Genomic DNA, 20,388 nt, shown 5'->3' with positions numbered 1-20,388 from the left:
TTGAGGTCATAATCAAAATCCTAATTAAAAAATGGGATCAGATTAAAAAAAAAACATATGATTTTATTGAACTTAAAAGAGAAGTATGTTTTTTTTTTAATTCCCTATTCATACTTAACTCGGCGAATGCAGCATCATCCCCCGGCAATCTTTGCACTGAGAACCAAGCCACTGAACACTGCCAATGGCTCAGTTCATACTCCTCCCCAAGCAGAGCGATGCTGACTGTCAGTCAACATAGCTTCTGCTCGACATCTCAGTGCTCATTGGAGTGCTGAGCAGTGAAGGGGCGGGGAGAGGCTGTCTTAGTGGCTTGCGGAGACTGCCATCAATCAGGGCAGCTGGCGGATCCAGACTTGGAAGTCGGGATGACGCGTTCCCCCGACTGATGGCAGTGACGTCGGCGGAGAGCTGACTTCAGAGTGCTCTCTGCTGAAAACGGGTCACAGGAGTGCAAAACAAGTTGCACTCCTGTGACCCATAGGAGAAGCCCAGCCTAAAAAGCTCAGGCTGGACTCCTCCTTTACTATAAATGGTATATCTTGAATAGCTTGCAAAAAAAAAAAAAATAGTTACGTTAGTTATATCTTTTTAGAAAAATGAATTTTTAATGTTTTTATTGACTGACGAGATGAGAGTGACTCTTGATGGACCAGATGGATGTGCCTGTGGCTGGATCACTAAGGGGCACAGAGCCCCACTTCTACTAGGATGCCAGCAAGGTGGAGGTGGGATACTGGTATGGGCTGGTATTATTAAAGATGAGCTTGTTTGACCTTTTTGGGTTAAAGTTGCACTCAAAATCAACTCCTAAACCTACTGCCAGTTTTTATGTTCCTTTAAAGCATTTTATACAGCACAGTGCTTGTGATGTATAATTTGAACCCCTGTGACACCTAAAAAACCTGGCTGATCCTGCCAGTTTCTCCCCTCCCCTATGCAAACACGATAATCATGGCTGCTGAGCTCCTGACATTGTGGTCTATTTGCGTGCCTCCGTCATTCGCAGCCCTATCCTGTGTCTGTCTCCTCTGTGCTCCCCCCCTTCTCAGCGTATCACCTAGTGACAGTGCTGCCCCACCCCCCTCCTGCTACAGGAATAACATACACATTGGTATACTATATCTGTTCTGTATGCTAATAGAGTGCCCAGCTGTCTCTATGTTTCATTAAAAAAATACCTCCTTCACCATAACTCACGGCAGGTCCCGGAAATCATGTGACCGGCTGTATCCTCTCCTCCTTGCGTCCCACAAAGGTCAGCAGGGAAACCTCAGCCCTGCCCCCTGCTTCTGCAGGATGGGCAGAGAGGAAGTACATCTTACATGAGCGCTGGGAGTCGCCTTGAAATACGGTGAAGGAGGTATTTTTTTAATAAAACACAGAGGCAGGGGGGGCCCTCTATTAGCATACAGAACGCATAGTGTAAATGACCAAATGTGGGTTAACAACTACTTTAAGTGGGAAATTTACAGTGAAGAAAACAGTACACCTCTCTGAACAGTGTCTGAGGCCTTGTACACACGAGCAGATGTGTCCGATAAAAAACGGTCCGCGGACCGTTTTCATCGGACATGTCTGCTGGGAGCTTTTGGTCTGATGAGTGTACACACCATCAGACCAAAATCCCAGCGGACAGAGAACGTGGTGACGTATAAGACACTGACGTTCTCTAACACGCGAGTTCAATGCTTCCACGCATGCGTCGAATCAATTTGACGCATGCGCGGGATTTCGGGCCGCTGGTTATACGTCATTACCAGCGGACATGTCCGATGAGTCGTACTAACCATCGGACATGTCCGACGGACATGGTTCCAGCGGACAAGTTTCTTAGCATGCTAAGAAACTTTTGTCCGCTGGAAACCTGTCCGCTAGGCCTGGAAAACTGTCCGCTAGGCCCTACACACGGTCGGACATGTCCGCGAACCAGTTTCAGCGGACATGTTCGGTTGTGTGCACAAGGCCTAAGAGGCTGTGGTTGCTGTTGCACAAAAAGTCCATGACTTGTGACTTTTGACATGGCTTATGACTGTTATTGAAAAGAAGGGGGGCTGTATTGGTCACAGATTTGTTTTTGTTTTTTTTAATGTCAGAAATGTTTATTTGTAAATTTTGAGTTGTTTGTTTATTCTTCTCACTTTAACAGACAAAAAATAAACAAGTGAGATGGGAAAATGTTAGTTTTTCATTTAGTTGCATAATAAGGCCCTTTCCACACTGAGGAGTTTTCATGCGGTTTAGCTCTAAAAATAGCGCCTAAATACCGCCTGAAAAACTCCTGTACTGCATTCTCAATGTGAATGCGATGCGCTGGCAGGACCATTTCAAAAGTCCTGCCAGCAGCATCTTTAAAGCGGTGAGAGGAGCGGTGTGTTTACCGCTCCTTTACCGCTCCTTCCCATTAAAAAGTATCGGAAACCGCCTCTGCAGAGGCGCATTGCCGGCGGTATTAACCCTTTTCGGCCGTTAGCGGGGGATTAATACGGCACCGCTAGCGGCCGAATACCGCGGCAATTCAGACGGTAAAGCCACCGCACATCCCGCCCCAGTGTGGAAGGGGCCTAATTGTGCATATTTTTTCAACTGCTCCTGAGCTCTCCTCTATGTTATCTTATCAGTACATGTACACAGCGTCCTTTATAATAGTTTCTAGGCAGTTGGGTTTAGAGGCTTTTTTTGGAAAGCAAAAAAATGTGTTCAGATGCTGAGTTTAGAGCCATTTCAAGGGCTAAACACAGTAACCCACATTTAGCCGTGTTTTGTTTACAGGCCTTTTTTAGTTTTTGGCTATTTTAAGCGCTTCTAAATGCAAATGTGGCAAAACGCTGCTAAACGTGGCATGACAAAGTGGCAAAACTGACGTTTTAAACGTGGGTTACTATCTGTCAAGTTAAATCGTTCAGAAGAGGTTGTAACGTCCCGTGTATATTAAGCCTAATTGTGCATACAGATATTCTCCTAAGAAAGTCAAAAGCTCACTTTTTCTTTTTATAAATATTTGGTTTGAATTTTATTAACATTTTGGATTGACCAAGGGCACTGTAGTTGTTCAATAATGAAATAAATCCTCTAAAATACAACTTGCCTAATAATTGTGCACACAGTGTAGTTATCCTTCAAGTTTCCAAGGTAACTATACACACACTGGCCCAGATTCACATAGGAGTTACGACGGCGTATCTCCAGATACGCCGTCGTAACTCTGAGTGCGAGCCGTCGCAACTCGGCGCCTGATTCATAGGGTGCATATTTACGCTGCCCGCTAGGTGGCGCTTCCGTATTTTTCCGTGTCTAATATGCTAATTAGCTAGATACACCAATTCACGAACGTACGTGCGCCCCGGCGTATCAAGATACGTTGTTTACGTTAGACATACGCCGGCGTAAAGTTACCCCTTATAAAGCAGGGGTAAGTCATGTTAGGTATGGACGTCGGAAATGTACGAACAGCGTCGTATTTTACGTCGTTTGCGTAAGTCGTCAGTGAATGGGGCTGTGCGTAGGTTACGTTCACGTCGACTAAGCATTGAGCGGGCGTAATTTTATGCGACGTTCGTTCGAAATTTCATTTACGTGGAGTCATGATTAGTTTGCATAAAACACGCCCACCTCTTCCTCATTTGATTTAGGTGCGCTTACGCCGGCACATTTACGATACGCCACCGTAACTTTAGACGCAAGTGCTTTGGGAATACTGCACTTGCCTCTCTAAGTTGCGGCGGCGTAACGTAAATACAATACGCTACGCCCGCTTACATTTACGCCGCCCTACGTGAATCTGGCCCTTTGTTGTTATTTTCTAACACATCTTATTTGAGCGTCTGTCAATATTCTATAGTAAACGAGTTCAAAAGATAGATGAGTTTGATTCATATTTCCGAGCTTGGAGAAAAGATTAGCACCATCATATGAATCACTTTATCACCTCTCTAATACAATTTGCAGTATAGACTGATTTCCTTGCAGCGAGAGAATGTGACATAACATCATCCTGTCATTATTAGATATGTATTCGCTTTGAGTTGTTTACTAGCTTTGAAATCTCTGCTAGTAATGCTAGTAATGTATGTATAATTAAAAAATAGGCTGTCATCATTTTTCTCAGCAGTCATGTATTGGTGAGCTAGTGATGTTTTGTTCTATGGGCTTAATAAATCTTTGTGAAATATGGCATAAACACTTCAGTCTGTAAAATGCGGTACTTATTGTAAATCAATAATTCTAAAGGGCTCTTACAATCTGGGTGTCCACATGGGTGTGGTTTTCTTCTTTTAGCCTTGCACAATTATCATTCATCGGGAGCTCTGCAGCGAACAGATTAATGGCCATCACAGTACAGTGCAAGGGTGTGCCAAAGATCTAGTTTCCTGCCTAACGTGACATATCCCTATCTGATCAGCCTGGTCAGTGTACTCCCTGCCCTCTGAGTTTTCTGCTAACCTTTCAATATTTTCACAATTTCCGAAAATGTTATTTTAACATTTAAAAAGCCTTGCGAATGTGCTGCCAATGCTGACCAATTAGATTATAGTTGTGAAATCTAAAAATAAGAGCTAACTGGCTGCTATGGGCAACACTTTCGCTGGTCCTGTCTGCTCACTTTTTATACAGTATAAAAAGCATTTAGATTGATAGCACACATATTAAATTCCTTATTTCATATATTTTTGGACTAGCAATTGCTCTACATCAATGCTTTAATTATTACCCAACATTAATTTTAAAGATGATTGCCAAGCTCTACACCCAGTAAAATAAATATATGGCGTTCATTTTAACATTTTTAAGTTAGTCACATATGGAATATATTAATAGCAAACATTCTACATAATAATGTCTGTAATTAAAATATGGCATACTTGTTCTGTTTTATACCAAATAATAACGTCATAATTGCTGATAATCACATGTGACTCATACATTAAATTCATTTCCATGCTTTCTGTGTTGCTGCTTCAGTACCATTCTGGATGATATTTTTAGTTAAGCCTCCATTTTTGTCTATTAAATCAGTTATGCAAAGGAGTTATAAACCTAATTGTTGTTGAACTACATGAAAAAATATGGTACAGTGGTTCTAAAGGCTCAGGGTCTTTTACACTAATACATTCTATTCATTAAAATAGAACTAAAGGCTTTCTTGTGAAAAAAAAAAAATAGAACTATAGGCAAAATGACTTCAGGGCGACTTGCATTGACTTCAATATAGAAGTCATTTTACAAGTCGCCTCTGAAGTTGTGGGCAGATCGCCTTGCCGAGTTGTTCTGCAAGTCGTGCTGCCCCAGCTTGAACCGGCTCTAAGGCCAGTTCCAAGTTAACGTTTTCAAAATGTTTAAGTTTTGGAATATTCAGAATAATGCACAGGGACTAGAAGCAGCCAGCTGGTGGTACAGCTGCACATACAGGGTTTTCAGAATGCTATAACTTAGAAACGACAGCACTGGCATCATCATATACTTTGTGTGTGTGTGAATATATATATATATATATATATATATATATATATATATATGAGAGCAGTATATATATACATATACACTAATTATTCTGGTCATACTTCTGGAATTCTCTTTTAGGTATGAGGCCTTGTACACACGGCCGTTTTCCTCGGCAAAATCCATCAAGAAAATTGGTGGCAGAGCCTTTTTGCAGAGGAAAACAGTCGTGTGTATGTTTTTCGTCGGGAAAACTGTCGTGGATCTCGACGAGAAAAAAAGAGAACATGTTCTCTTTTTACTCGATGGGAGTCTCGATTTCCGCATCGTTTTTCTCGTCGGGCTGGTTTTCAACGAGAAACACATTTGTGTGTATGCTTAGAAACCCGCGCATGCTCAGAATAAAGTATGAGACGGGAGCGCACGTTCGGTAAAAGTAGCATTCGTAATGAAGATAGCACATTTGTCACGCTGTAACAGACTGAAAAGTGCAAATCGTCTCTTACCAAACTTTTACTTAACAAGCAGTAACATGAGATTAGCAAATGCAGCCCCAAGGGTTGTGCCAGTGGAATCGAACGTCCCCTTTATAGTGCTGCCGTACGTGTTGTATGTCACCACGTTGGAGAACGATGAGATTTTGTCTTGACAGTGTGTATGCAAAGAAATCTTGACAAGATTCTTGACAAGCCTGACAAGAACCTCGTCGAGGAAAACGACGTTTCATTTACGACGAGATTCTCGGTCGTGTGTACGAGGCCTGAGACATAAAATTTTTGTTTCTTTGTTTTTATATCACTTTATCTTAACCACTAGACCAGGGGTCTCCAAACTGCGGCCTGAGGGCCAGATATGGCCCTTAGCTAGCCTTTATCCGGCCCTTGGGACACTATTCCTCTCACTGACACCAACAATGGGGCACTGTGTTTTCCACTGATACCAATCATGGAATACTATTCCTCCTACTAATACCAATAATGGGGCACTACTCCTCCTACTGACCACCTACCCCGAGGCCATATTTATTCTCACTAATGCTGGGCTCAGGACATTTTCTACCCCTGCTGGCCACAATCCGGCCCTCCCAAAGTCTGAAGGATAGTAGACTGGCCCTTTGTTTTAAAAGTTTGGAGACCCCTGCACTAGACCATGGAAAGATTTATCCCCTTGACTTTTTGCAATACAGCACTGCATTACTTTAACTGACAATTGAGTGGTCATGCAACGCTATACCCAAATAAAATGTATGACTTTTTTTCCCCACAAATAGAGCTTTCTTTCAGTTGTATTAATTAAATTGAATTTCTTAATAAATTTAGGCTGATATGTATTCTGCTACATGTTTTTGGTAAAAAAAATCCCAATCAGCGAATATTGATTGGTTCACGTGAACGTTATAGTGTATACAAACTATGGAATATATACTGGAATTTTTATTTATTTATTTATTTTATACTAGTAATGGCATTGATCAGCAACCTAAAGTGGGACTGCGATATTGCGGTGGACAATCGGACACTAACTGACACTTTTAAAACTTTGCGGGAACCAGTGACACTAATACAGTGATCAGTGCTAAAAAATATGTCACTGTACTAATGACACTAGCTGGGAAGGGGTTAAACATCTAGGGCTATTAAAGGGTTAAATGTGTGCCTAGCCAGTGTTTGTGTTTACTATGTGTGCTGCTTTTACTAGGGTAGATATGGATTTGAGTCACTGCAGGAACACAGAGTCCATCCCTTCCCCCTATCAGAACGGAACTCTGCCTTTTTATTGAATAATCACAGCAGAATCGGCGAGACGGCAGCACACGCATCCCCTGCAGGCGGAAGTGCAGGATCACGTATATTTATGTGATCCTGCGCACAGCTGCCACTCTGTAGCAGTAAAACTGCTATAGGGTGGTCAGCAAGTGGTTAAATTTGACCAATACAAAACATAATCTTTAATGATGCCCACAGCATAGCAGAAGAAAACTCATTGTATAAGCAAACCCAAAAAGGTTTTCACTTTACTAGTTTATTATTATATTGCCTGGAGTTCCTTTCTGTAAAATATATTTTTTCCCCTTTACCTAATTAGCCAAAGTCATTTGATTTGTGATATTTTTCACTGCGTGCCAATGTTAAACAAAACAATAAAAAAACATTAATTCTGTTTTTCAGTGCTTATTTTTACAGTTCAAAGCATCATTATCGTTAACTTTTCCTTTCATGTAAAGCAGGCCATGATTAAATGTATTTCCCTATGCAAAGGACTTTGTGAGTTCCCCAGTGTGGCCATTACAAGTTGCTGACTCATCTGCTCTGAGCATCCTTTCAGGATATCCTCAGTGTCTGGGGAATCAGTACAGAGAGGACCGGACTGAAGGGAGGGATAGGTTCTCTGAGTTCACATGCAATGTATTTTTGTCTGCTATGTATCCTAGAACACACCCAGGCACTGGCTCAATAACTGTACCTGTAAAGTAGCAGTGGAAAAATCTATTTTATAAAGTCTTTGTTCATGCAGGAAATGGGAAAATATGCAAACTATGTGATATTGTTCGCCAAGGCCCTTTTGAAAACATGGTTCACCATAATAAATCTATGGCAGACTTTGTATTTATTAGTCATGCTAATGCTTAACCTTGCCATTACTAGTCCCCCTGAGAATGATCAGATGCTATCCATAGACATCAGCATTGCTACCAAAGCTGGCTGAATTGGCTGATGATAAACTTAAGTATGAAGATAATTGTCTCTATAGGCATCACAAACAGTTCTTCGTTGAGATACTTTTTCACCTTCAATAGATTTTTATTGAAAATTTCAAAAATGTAGCTTTTGCAAAATACTAACACGAATATAAAGAAGCAGAGTAATATGCCCATTACAAAGTTACCTGTCAAGGGTATAGTTATTGATAAAATTGAATAATTTAAACATCAAGTTTCTGAGTAGCAGATGTAAAGAAGCATGCAACATAGTTACATGTCAAAGGCATAGCCATTCATAATTTGAGTCATTTAAACATTACAAGAGTTTTTAAGTATGCAAAACTTTAAGCTATGGTTGTGAAGGTGATCAATAACTGTCTGGAGAGAAGTAAGGTGGCATACAAATCACCGCCCAGAGTACTTTTCTATATCTTTGAAAGAAAAGATTGAAAAAATAAGTAAAGAAGCCTCCATATCAGGAGGTGAAAAGGAAAATTAGGAGAGGATAGAAAAAGAGAGGAAAAGGGAGGGTGAAGAAGGGGGCATTGAGGGCACCCAGACCAGAACCCTGGATAGAATCCCTTACAGGGATGAGTAGCTTGTGCATTTAGGCCTCGTACACACTATAGGATAGCCAGAGGACAACGGTCTGAAGGACCGTTTTCATCAGTCCAAACCGATCGGTTATTTAACCTTAGGTTAAAAAAATGAGAACTTGCTTTAAAATTTAACATATGGACTGATAACCCATAGGTCAAAACCGATCGTTAGTATGCAAAAGCATCGGTTAAAAACCCGCGCATGCTCAGAATCAAGTCGACGCATGCTTGGAAGCATTGAACTTAGTTTTTTTCAGCACGTCGTTGTGTTTTACGTCACCGCGTTCTGACACGATCGTTTTTTTTAACTGATGGTGTGTACGCACGACGGATCATCAGTCAGCTTCATAGGTTAACCTAGGACAATAGTCCTTCAGACTGTTGTCCTCTGGCTATCCTATCGTGTGTACGAGGCCTTAGAGGTGGACCATTGAGATACTTTTTACATGATTAAGTCAAGTTTTACTAAAACGATAAAAGGTGACTTTGGTTTAAACCGTGACTACTGTACCTCATTGTAGAATTAAGATAAACCAAGGTCAGGTCCCTGAATCACTATAACTATCAAATATGCTCACTTGTAACAAGCCCTTCTCTCTCCAAGACCCACATAGAAAATCCTGTAAACTCATTAAAGTTGTGCTGTTAGGCACTTCTTTTCAATTATACCCGCATATTGTGAAATTGGCGGTAAAGTAAAAATGTAGGCAATACCTTTCATGTAAATGTCAATATATTTTGCGATACAAGCTTTCAAAAACACCTAAAATCTTCCCTCTGGTCCTCTTCCATAGTTCCTTCATGATTATATTGTGAAATCATGAAATAATTATCATTATCATTTTCATATTGTGAAATCATGAATTCTGCAAACAGTTTAAAAGGCATTGTTCTGCCCCCTGTAATCTTTCTTATGCACTCTTCCTGCAGTTAGTGTGTATGCCATGGTGTTTATAAATGGTATAATCCTCTCATTGGGTACAATTATTAAACAATAAGATCCCTGAACAATTTGGACATGTAATTATCTGCTTGTTCTGGCACCAGGCCAAACACTTAATTAATGATGTTTTGCATTGCTGAATACATGTCTGCATTCAATGTGTATATACATGACAGTAGGATGCTACTCAGCTGGTTTTTCTACTATACTTGCTAAAGTCATTTTCATGCAGACCTGTTTGTGTTCATGCCAAGATATATATGAGATCTAATAAACATCAGATATTTTTCTGACAAGTGAAATTATGTTGTCCTTATGGTGCATTTTGCACTTGCCTTTATTGCCCTTGAAATGGAACACATTAAAGAGGAAATACAGTCTTCCTCTTTAATTGTACCTACAGGTAAGCCTATAGTAAGGCTTACCTGTATGAACTGTAAATATCTCCTAAACTTGCACCGTTTAGGAGATATTTACTATATACGCTGCCGCCGTCGTCATCGGCGCATGCGCACTGCTCGTGTCATTTCTTCAGGACCCATGCTATGACCGGCGGCACCCACACGGGAGTGACGTCATCGCAGTTCATCGTCAATCACAGCGCCGTAGCCCATGAACCCGGAAGTAACTTCGGGAAAGATGACGCCCATGGGAGCGAAGTGCAGTGGCACTGCAGGGTATCGTTCTAAGGTAAGTATTTCATAATGAGCCAGTATGCGCTGCATACTACTAGCTCATTATGCCTTTGTCTTGCAGGTTTTATTGTTTTTTGTTTTTAGGAGGTTTACAACCTCTTTAACCACTTGTCGTCTGGCCCAATTTTAATATTTCACACATATATGTAACATGTTCTAGAAAATTACATAGAACTCCCCAAAAATCCTGAAACTAACCTAAAAATAGACATAGACGACGCTTTAAAAGTCTTCACAGGTTACCAGTTTAGAGTTAAATGTGAGCTCTGGAAGATTTATTGCTCTCTGACGTTTGCAGAGGTATCTCAATCACCATGTACATGTGCATGCAGGACCTACGTGTTTTCCTTTGTGCATGGACATATGTGCATGAAAATAAATAAATGTTCCTCCCTCTCCTCTGTGTGTAGCCGGTCCCAGGCTCCCCAGTGGCATGAGAGAGCCTGGGAACAGCGATGGGAGGAGGGGACCTCTTCTGAGTCCAGTAAAAGTGATTGGCAGGCTGTAGGTCGGCTCAAATCACTTTTACAAAAAAACTATTGCTGGTTGAAACATTGGACCAGGATTATGGCTGCAGCTGCATATACACCATCCTGGTATAACCACTTCTTGTCCAGGATGGACAATTATATGCTGGATGGGAAGTGGTGAAACGTCTCTACAGTGAACCCTGTTTAGAATGTACCTAGCAGTCCAATGGAAAAAGTATGTTCCCAAAGCTGCTGTGAAAAACAGAAAACATTTCTCCTATGTGTAAGTAACTGAAGTGTATGCGCTTTACTTTCCTATTTACCGGGACTATAAATAACAGGAATATTGTAAATGATACCTGTTCCTAGAACATTACTGTCTTTCGTTTGGAAGTGTCTAAAGTCTGGCTGTCCTTGGATACAGGGTCAGTGACCTGGAACAAATGAACACCAAGTACTAAGTCATGTTTTGTGAAGGGGTCAAATACTTATTTCACTCATTAAAATGCAAATCAATTCATAACATATGGATATGTTTGTTGCCATTCTGTCTCTCACTGTTAAAAAAACTACCAATGATAGACTGATCATTTCTTTGTCAGTAGGCAAATGTACAAAATCAGCAGGGGATCAAATACTTTTTTTCCCTCACTGTATGTGTCACAGGTTTGTAAATGTTGGACATGGCTGTGGTATCACATTTATTTGGCTGTTTTCCTTGAAATAAGTTCCAATTTTGCCGATGATGGCTGAGGCCTCATAAAAATCCTTCCCGGCAGGTGTTAATTGTTTAAAATGTTCCAGTCCTTGGTTACAAGATTAGATAGCTGTCTTTTGATTACTTTGGAGAGCCACTGTAATTGAACTTCTTTTCAGAATATGCTGCCAGGGTTTTTCCGAAATAGACTTGATATGCTGAACTGGAAATGGAATCACCATCTGCCTCTAGAAATACATTTAGTAAAGCTTATTTGAAATAATAAGATTTTATACAAGGATCGACGGAAGCTTACAGTAGTCTAAGATACCTACAGACTGCAGACAGCAGCGGCTGTAGAAATAAAAAAGTGTGCTTCAGCTGCATTTGAATGTCTGTTATTTTGAACAGGGGAAACTGACTTGGTCAGCGGATGTTGGGTAAGACCCAAAGACATGCACTATATAGCCAAACATTTGTGGACACCTGACCATAACACCTGTTTGAGATTGTTGAACAGCTTATTCCAAAACCAAGGGTATTACCAGTGGCTGCCACTGGCTCAGCAAAGTAAAAAAAAAAAAAAAAAAAAGTTGGAATAATTAAGGTTTAATAAAATAAACAAAAAAAATAATTAAAAGCATCTCCTCTACACGCTTTCAATACAATCTTAGTGTTTTTGTGTGAATTTGTGCTCATTCAGCCATATAGGACTCTTTGCGTACTACTGTTGGGTAGGAAGGCCTGGCTCACTGTCGGCATTCCAGATCATCCTTGAGGTGTTCATTATTGCTGAGGTCAGTGCTCACTAAAGGGCTCGCAGGTTCATCCACCCCACACTAGTCAAGTCTTTATAGGCCTGGCTTTGTACACAGGGGCACAGTCATGAAGAAAGAGCCTTCCCCAAACTGTTGCCACAGGGCAGTGCACAAATGTCTAAAATGTCTTTGTATTCTGTATACGATAGTGAATAAATAATTTAGATGGGCATCTACATAGCATGTGAAGGTCCTGTCCAGTTGGGATAAATGTTCTGCAATATCTGTCTACTGGCACCTGTGGGCCAAACAAAAGAGTCTTGACATGATATACAGAATATATATATATATCTTCAACAATGCGATTAAAGTGGTTGTAAAGGCTAGACATTTTTTGCCTTAATGCATCCCCTGCTTTAAGGTAAAAAATGTCCGACTGGCTGTTTCACCACCTCACCACCCTTTATACTATATTTCTATCTCGATCCAGTGCATTGCCCATCTGCAGGGGCACTTGAATGTAATCCTCTCATAGGCTGCAGTGATTGCAGTGGGAGCCATTGGCTCTTCAAGGGAATTATCCCCAGAGCCTACTAAATATGGTGAAACTTTACTTTGCAAAGAATAACTAATCGTGCAAAGAAAACAAGAAAAGGAAAAAAAATATATTTTTTTCTTGCACATGACTGGATGATGAAAGTCAGAAGAGTGTCATCTCATTCACTGGCCTCTAGGACAAATCTCCTTGCAGAGTGCAAATGCACTTTTAAAGTGAACAGTCTACTTGCCTTTTGTAAATCAACACCAGTAACTGCATGTGCCTGTCTCGAAATCTTTTGAATAATAACAATTAAGTATTTGCCACCATGTGTGCTAACAATCCTTGAATTGTAACAGACCTGGAACGGATTACAATTTCTTCTATACTAAAGCAGCTCTCCCTGGAAGAGCTCTTTTATCTGAAAATAATATTTTGTTTAAACATTTATAAGGTCTTTTTCAGCCAGTGGTACATGTATCCCTAGGGGTGGATCTCTTAGGCCTCGTACAGACGAGGGGTTATCTGCTGGAAACGGTCCGCCGGACCGTTTCCAGCGGACATTCCTCCTCCAGGTTTTGATCCGATGGCTTGTACACACCATCGGATCAAAATCCGTGCGGAAAACGACGCTGGAAGGTAAACACTTCCACGTATGCGTCTAATCATTACGACGCATGCGAGGGATGGGAGCGGACGGACTGATCCGGTGAGTCTGTACAGACGACCGGATCAGTCCGCTGGACTGGATCCCAGCGGATAGATTTTGTAGCATGCTACAAAATTTTTATCCGCTGGGAATCCGTCGGCTGGATTTTTATCCGCCGAAAATTGTCCGCTCGGGCCTACACACGACCGGATCTATCTGCTGGAACTGATCCGCGGATCAATCCCAGCGGATAGATCCTCTCGTCTGTACAGGGCCTAAGGTTCAATAGGTATAGTTCATATTAAACTCACAATAAAAGATTAACATTCTTTTAGAAGTAATAAATCACAGCAAAAGGCAGTGAACACAATTCTGTACTCTTACTTCTGGACCTTTCGGCTTGAGAGGGGTATATTTGGAACGCTTGGTGCCCAACTGGGAAAGTCTAGGGAGAAAGTTATGTGAAGAAACATGGGTATATTATTAGGTCAAAGTTAAAACCAATAGAGTCCCAGAGAATTCTATAAAACAAAGGACAGTTTTAGGTCAATGATGTCCCAGGGGAATCCATGGTAGCAATAGTCCATGCACTGTAGATACTGGCAGCCAGCTGTCAGAGTGGAAGGAGACTCTGTAAACAGTGAGAGAAAAAGGGAGAGAGCAGTGCCCATCTAAGTGCAGCATAAAGTATAAACAAGTTTAATAATGTAGTCAACTCACATAGGTAAAGAGTATAAAAGGCCTGTAGGACACAAGGTGCACGTGGGCCTTATCCGTCCATACAGGCAGGCTAAGGTGATCGACAGTGCCGGCCGCTCCATTGGCATCCGAGGCTCCGAAGCTTGAGGAGATCAGCTAGGCTGGAGGTGAGACGTCATCCATGCATCAGCTGTGTCAGGCAGGGAGCGTGGCTGAGCTTGCATTCGGAGCATGCTCCTTCCTCAGGATGGGGGGCGACCATCTTTGGTGAGGTTTTTTATAGGGTAGAGAGGGGCTGTCCATTTAACAGCAAGGCTCAGCGATCCTATGCCTGCAGTCTCCCATGAAATGCACCATTCTCGGAACAGAATTATGCAGCAAGACAACTACATGTACATGATATACAATCTAAAACAAGCTATATTAGAAAAGTGTCCAGCTTGATATGCTTACAATAAGATAATGCAAAGATATGAAAATCTCTATGGACCGCCCCTCTCTCCTCTATAAAAACCTCACCAAAGATGGCCACCCCCATGCCTGATGAAGGAGCATGTATGCTCCGAACGCAAGCTCAGCCACGCCCCCTGCCTGACACAGCCGATGCATGGATGACCTCTCCCACCCCGCCTAGCTGATCTCCTCCAGTCTCAGATGCCACCGGAGCGGTTGGGACTTTTGATCACATCAGCCTGCCTGCAAGGACGGAAGAGACCCACGTGCACCTTGTGTCCTACTCCTTACCTTTGTGAGGTGATTACTACATTATTAAACTTGTTTATACTTTATTCTGCACTTTGATTGGTGCTGCCACCCCCTCCTCTTCATAAAACCTTACCCCATTGGTCTCTGTGACTGTGCTCTTCCCTGGCTCTCATCCTACCTATCCCACTGCACCTTAAGTGTCACTTGCAATTCTACTTCCTTCACTCATCTTCCTTTCTCCATTAGGGTCCCCCAAGGTTCTGTACTTGAACCCCTCATATTTTCAATCTACACCTACTTCCTGTCCCATGGCTTTCAATATGATTTCTATGCCCAATTTTCTCTCTCCACCCCTCAACTCACTCCATCATTCTCCTCACACATCATTAACTTACACTTTCTGACTCTCGATGTCACACCACTTCCTTAAACTCAACTTGTCCAAAACCAAGCTCATAATATTTCCTCCCCCGCATGCTCCTTCCCCTGTCTTCTCTGTCAAGAGTAACAGCACAACCACCCACCCATCCATCCCCGCATGCTGGGGTGCTAGGTGTTATCCTTGACTCTGAACTCTCCTTTCGGCCCCACATCCAATCACTTTCCAAAGCTTGTCGCCTCAATCTCCCCAACATCTCCAAAATACTTCCCTTCCTAACCAATTAGACCACAAAATTCACCTGATTCACTCCCTGGTTATCTCTCGACTTGACAACTGAAACTCCCTCTTCATTGGCTTACCTTTAAATACGTTATCCTCCCTTCAGTGCATCATGAGTGCTGCTACCAGACTCATCCACCTTACAAAACACTCAGCGTTTGCTACCCCTCATTGCCAGCCTAATAAAATTCAAAATACTAACAATAACTTACAAAGCTATCCACAAGTCTGCCCTCAGCTACATTACTAACCTAGTCTCAAAATACCAACCAAATTGTTCTCTTCATTCCTCCCAAGACCTGCTCTCTAGCTTCCTCGTCACCTCCTCCCATCCTTTGGAATTCTCTACCCCAATCTGTCAGACTATCTCCAAACCTCGGTCCACTTTTAGGCAATCCCTGAAAACGTTTCTCTTCAGAGAAGCCTATCCCACCTCCACCTAACAACTGTACTTTCATTTTCTTCATCAGCTCATCCCCACGGTTATTACCTTTTTGCATCACTTGACCCTCCCTATTAGATTGTAAGTTCTAACAAACAGGGTCCTCTGATTCCTCCTGTATCGAATTGTATTGTAACTGTACTGTCTGCCCTAACGTTGTAAAATGCTGTGCAAACTTTTGGAGCTGTATAAATCCTGTATAATACGGTAATAATAATAATAATAATGATACCAAAAAAAATCCTGCAGGTAAACTTCAGTAATTAAAGGGGTTTCATAGAGATAATTATAGATATTGAATTTATATCATGCATTGTAAAATGTGGACAGTTCCATGTGTTTTTATCACATATTAAGTGCATTCGGTATTGTGTAGTGCTTTAATTACATTTTACTGCATGCCTATTTATTGTTCTTAGGGGTCATATGGTAAATTGTGTTTATAGTAAAAAAAAGACTCCATGCGAGTTTAATGCATAAACCTTAATTTCTTTTGCCCCCCAAAATCCACATTGAGGTAAAATTAAGGCTAAGCTTTATTTAATACACTGAACATCAGCACAGAAATATGAACAGGTCTGATTGATTTGTATGACAGGCCAACATTTTCCAAGGGTAGCTAACAGTGCTAAACTGCCAGGAACAACTGTCAGGTGAACTGCAAGGTGCAAGCGATAAAAATACAGAATAATATATACGAGATACAGCAGGGGTTATTTGGCAATAACCTGATATTGTACAGTAATACATAAAAGAATTCAACTCAGAAAACACTGATCTGCTGTATATCATAACTCTAATATAAACACACTTAAAAGGACAAAGCTGTAACTGTATATTTTATGTAGGAACTTAAATAGTACCCCTCTAGTCTATTATGTTGACAGTACAAATGTTATCACAGCTACGCAGTGTGGGCTGTCAAAAGAAAGAAAAATCACTCTTTTGTCTTCTGGAGTGGACTTTTTATCACAAGCCATAAAATACTGAGCTGGTGCTTTACATAAACATTGTACCTGTTTTAACACCATGTTTTGTCTACGTAAGTGTAGATCCATTGTCTATAGTATAGCTTGGCGTCTTTATCTGCATCAAAAAATTTTCATTAAAAGTAGTTATACTAGCTTTTTAGGTTTCATGTAAACTTCCAAGTTTGTTTAAAAGGTACGTGTAATTGGAGGAAAATTAACAGATAAACATCATAGGGGTAGACTGGATAGACAGCACACTGCTAGATGTAGGAGGTCAAAATGAGATTGCCTTAGCTGTGCACATTAGCAGGTGCTTCATTGTGGTCACATGAGATCAGAAGACAAAGCATGCTGCTTATGATGAGGAATGATCTATTTTTACTGGTAAGGCTAGTCACACCAATACTGGAAGCCAAAGAGAGCAAATTCGTTTTTTCTAAGATTGGCAATTTATATGGCATTGTTTTAAGAAGTGTGGGAAAACATTTTTTTGCTGTGCATAATAACCAGTCAATATTTGCAAACCTAGCAGAGGCTTAAACATGAGAGGAAGGAATTTGGGGGGAAAAAATGTTTTATACATTTTTAATGATGTTATGGCATATGTTTGGTTACCCTGATATAGACAGGGGATAATAGGTTTCAGATTTGTTTGGGGTTGGTAATTGTTAGGGCCAATGAAAATCATATAGAATAGAAAGTGTTTCCACCTTTGTAGCACCATATACTGTATGTATTTGCCTTAATTCGCTAAATTTTCTGTATCTGTATCTGATTTCCTCATAGATTTTTCTTGTTGTGCTTGTTGTCACTGTCCAAACAATTCCCGTTAATGGATCAGTCAAACCACAGGCAGCATTTCTCCAGGGAACAAGGGGATGTCATTCTCCCTGTTGGATTTTACATTACGTGATGAAGATTGTAGAAGCAAAATTTAAACTGCTATTGTTGCAGCATGAATGGGATTCATTAACTGGAAAAAAGGGGCACATCCAACAACAACAGAGCTGTAGCTAGAGGAGTGATCTGTATACCATCTATGATGAATGTCTGACTGATCATATATATGTAATATGTCATCTGCTCAATTTCTGTCCATTTAGGTTGGTCCTCCCACTACCTAGTTTTCGATTACTCTTAAAAAGAAGATTGTGTGGACAGTTTAGCAATTTCTGATACATATGTAGCACTGTTCCCATAGGGCTTGCTGAGTGTTCACTTCTTAGGCCTCTCTCTGGTTACCAGCAGCTGGGTACTAAGGGTTCCCACTTGGTTGCTAGGGGGTTTCAACTTTGGTCCCATCCTTACACCCGCTAGATCGTTACTCAATGACCAGTCCAGGGTATTTGTGTTTTTGTATTTTATTTTGAAACTTGCATGGGAAAAGGGATTAGTGGGATACTCCAACTGGAACTATTCACAATGGATAAGGACAACTCTCACTTGACCCCACCGGATTACTTGTGGAAGCAGTCACACTGCTTTAACCATACAGCCACATGTGTGGAGGAATTAAGTCTTCTTGCTCTCACTAGCAGCAGACTTCATGTACTATGTTATCTTCAGGATACTCTCTAGCATCTCTATTACTGATACCCGTCCACTGGCTCTTCTAGCTGAAGGGGGTGGCCCTCACTCGGCCCCAAATACACAGATCTGTACTCACAATAGGCAGAATCAGATACTTTCTGGTGTCTCCCTTCCAGTCAGCTCTGCAGGACTTCAGGGTTCAGCTTCTCTTCAGCTTCAGGGTTCAGCCTCTAGACCCCTGGGTTTGACCACCCAGGGCCGCATGACCACCTCCACGAAGGAGAGGGTAGTCACCCCCTCCATCTTGGACTCTGTTCCCCCGGCTTAACTAACTCTAAACACATGTGCCCGGGGCTTTAATACAGTATCCCATCATGCAATGCAGCACATTTCCTCTGCCAATTGCCAGGACTGTAACAAAGCCTGAGCACTCATTTGTGAGGTTTCCTCCCACTGTCCAGTATGTCTCCCTATTTGGCCAGTGAGAGACAGTCAAACAAGCTGAGCTGCACCTGAGCACAATGAACAGACCCAACCAATAGATTCTGCTCCCTGGTAGGCAGAGAGCACTCCAAGTTTTACCTGACATCTTCCTGGTAAGTAGAAAATTCTAAATCTATACTCTCTTCTAGCACCTACCTAAGAGGGTGCTACACATATTTAATGATGAGACTTTATGTAGCAATCGGTAATCTGCAACCGAGGCAGCAAAGGTCTGTGGGACACTTCATGAAAAACAAGTGCATAGTTTTAACTTGGCAGAGTCCAGGGCTAAAAATTGAAGTTTACCTATACTGCTATAAAAGTATTCTAATTAAAGCTGGCCCAAACCATATATTTCAAAAAATGTATTAATGTTTCAAAAACAAAGGCATTCCCCAAATTAAATAACCAATTGTAAATCAGCTTTCAATTATCTGCCCACTTTAAAACCATACAGGCTTCAGATAGTAATATTGTGAGTGTTTCGCATGTGGGTGGTCGGATTGTGCCTTCATATATAAATGTTCTGAATGACCTGTAACATCTATGTGCACCCTTAAGCGTATACAAATACAAACTTTCATTGAAATTTGATTATTTAATGGCCAACCCTGCTAATTCTGATTTCTGTGGGTACTTTGAGTTCTGTCTCTTTGTAACCAAATTATATGGAAGGCAAAGCACAAAGACAGTGCTCACAATAGGGAACACACCTCATGGATAAAGGAAGGCATCCTTCACTGAGTGCTCTGGCTCTAATGGCCTCCAGCCATTGAATAAGCAGCTCCAAGAAAGATGTAGCCGGCAACTCCAGAATCCCATTGAAAATCTTTATTTGCTATATGTAGGTCAAGTTTAAAAACAGCTAACGCGTTTCGGTATACAGCCTTGTTCACAGCATATTCACAAAATAAAATGACAGAGCATATATACTACATACATCACATGAGTATAAGCAGTGTCAATAAAACATTTATTCAATAAAAAAAAATGGCAGATGACAGAAAAAAGCGGCACTGGATCCTATTTATGTTAGACGTGGGTGCCCTGCGTGTCAAATAGGATTGGTATACAACATATACGTCTTTTATTTAAAACTTTCTAAAACTTGTTGATCACCTAATTGTAGTATGAGCTGTAGGTATAATCCTTTTTAGCAAGGGTTCCCTAAGACTTGATAATTACTTCAATGGTTCATCAGTGGTAAAAAGGCTGAGAAAGACTAGTCTATATGTTGCTGGAATTGCAATGATTACTATAAAACAAGATGTTTCTGCACTCTGCACTAGGCAGCTCACTCACATTAATGCTCATGCTCTTTTTCCTTGTGTGTAGGTATGTGTCTCTAACTTTATTTATTTGGCCCTGTAGTTACATGTATTAACCATAGTTATTTCCTCTGAGATCT

General features: G+C 41.1%; 1 protein-coding gene across 2 annotated transcripts in view; it reads left to right on the top strand.

Moving 5' to 3' along the window:
* Window positions 1-20,388, top strand: part of SPNS2 (sphingolipid transporter 2) — a 162,167-nt gene that overhangs the window by 81,617 nt on the left and 60,162 nt on the right. The gene's annotated exons all lie outside the window — the stretch shown is intronic.

The sequence above is a fragment of the Rana temporaria genome, chromosome 2 (genome assembly GCF_905171775.1).
Source record: "Rana temporaria chromosome 2, aRanTem1.1, whole genome shotgun sequence".
Lineage (NCBI taxonomy): Eukaryota > Metazoa > Chordata > Amphibia > Anura > Ranidae > Rana > Rana temporaria.
Note: the sequence above shows the minus strand (reverse complement) of the source record. Positions and strands in the feature narration are given on the sequence as shown.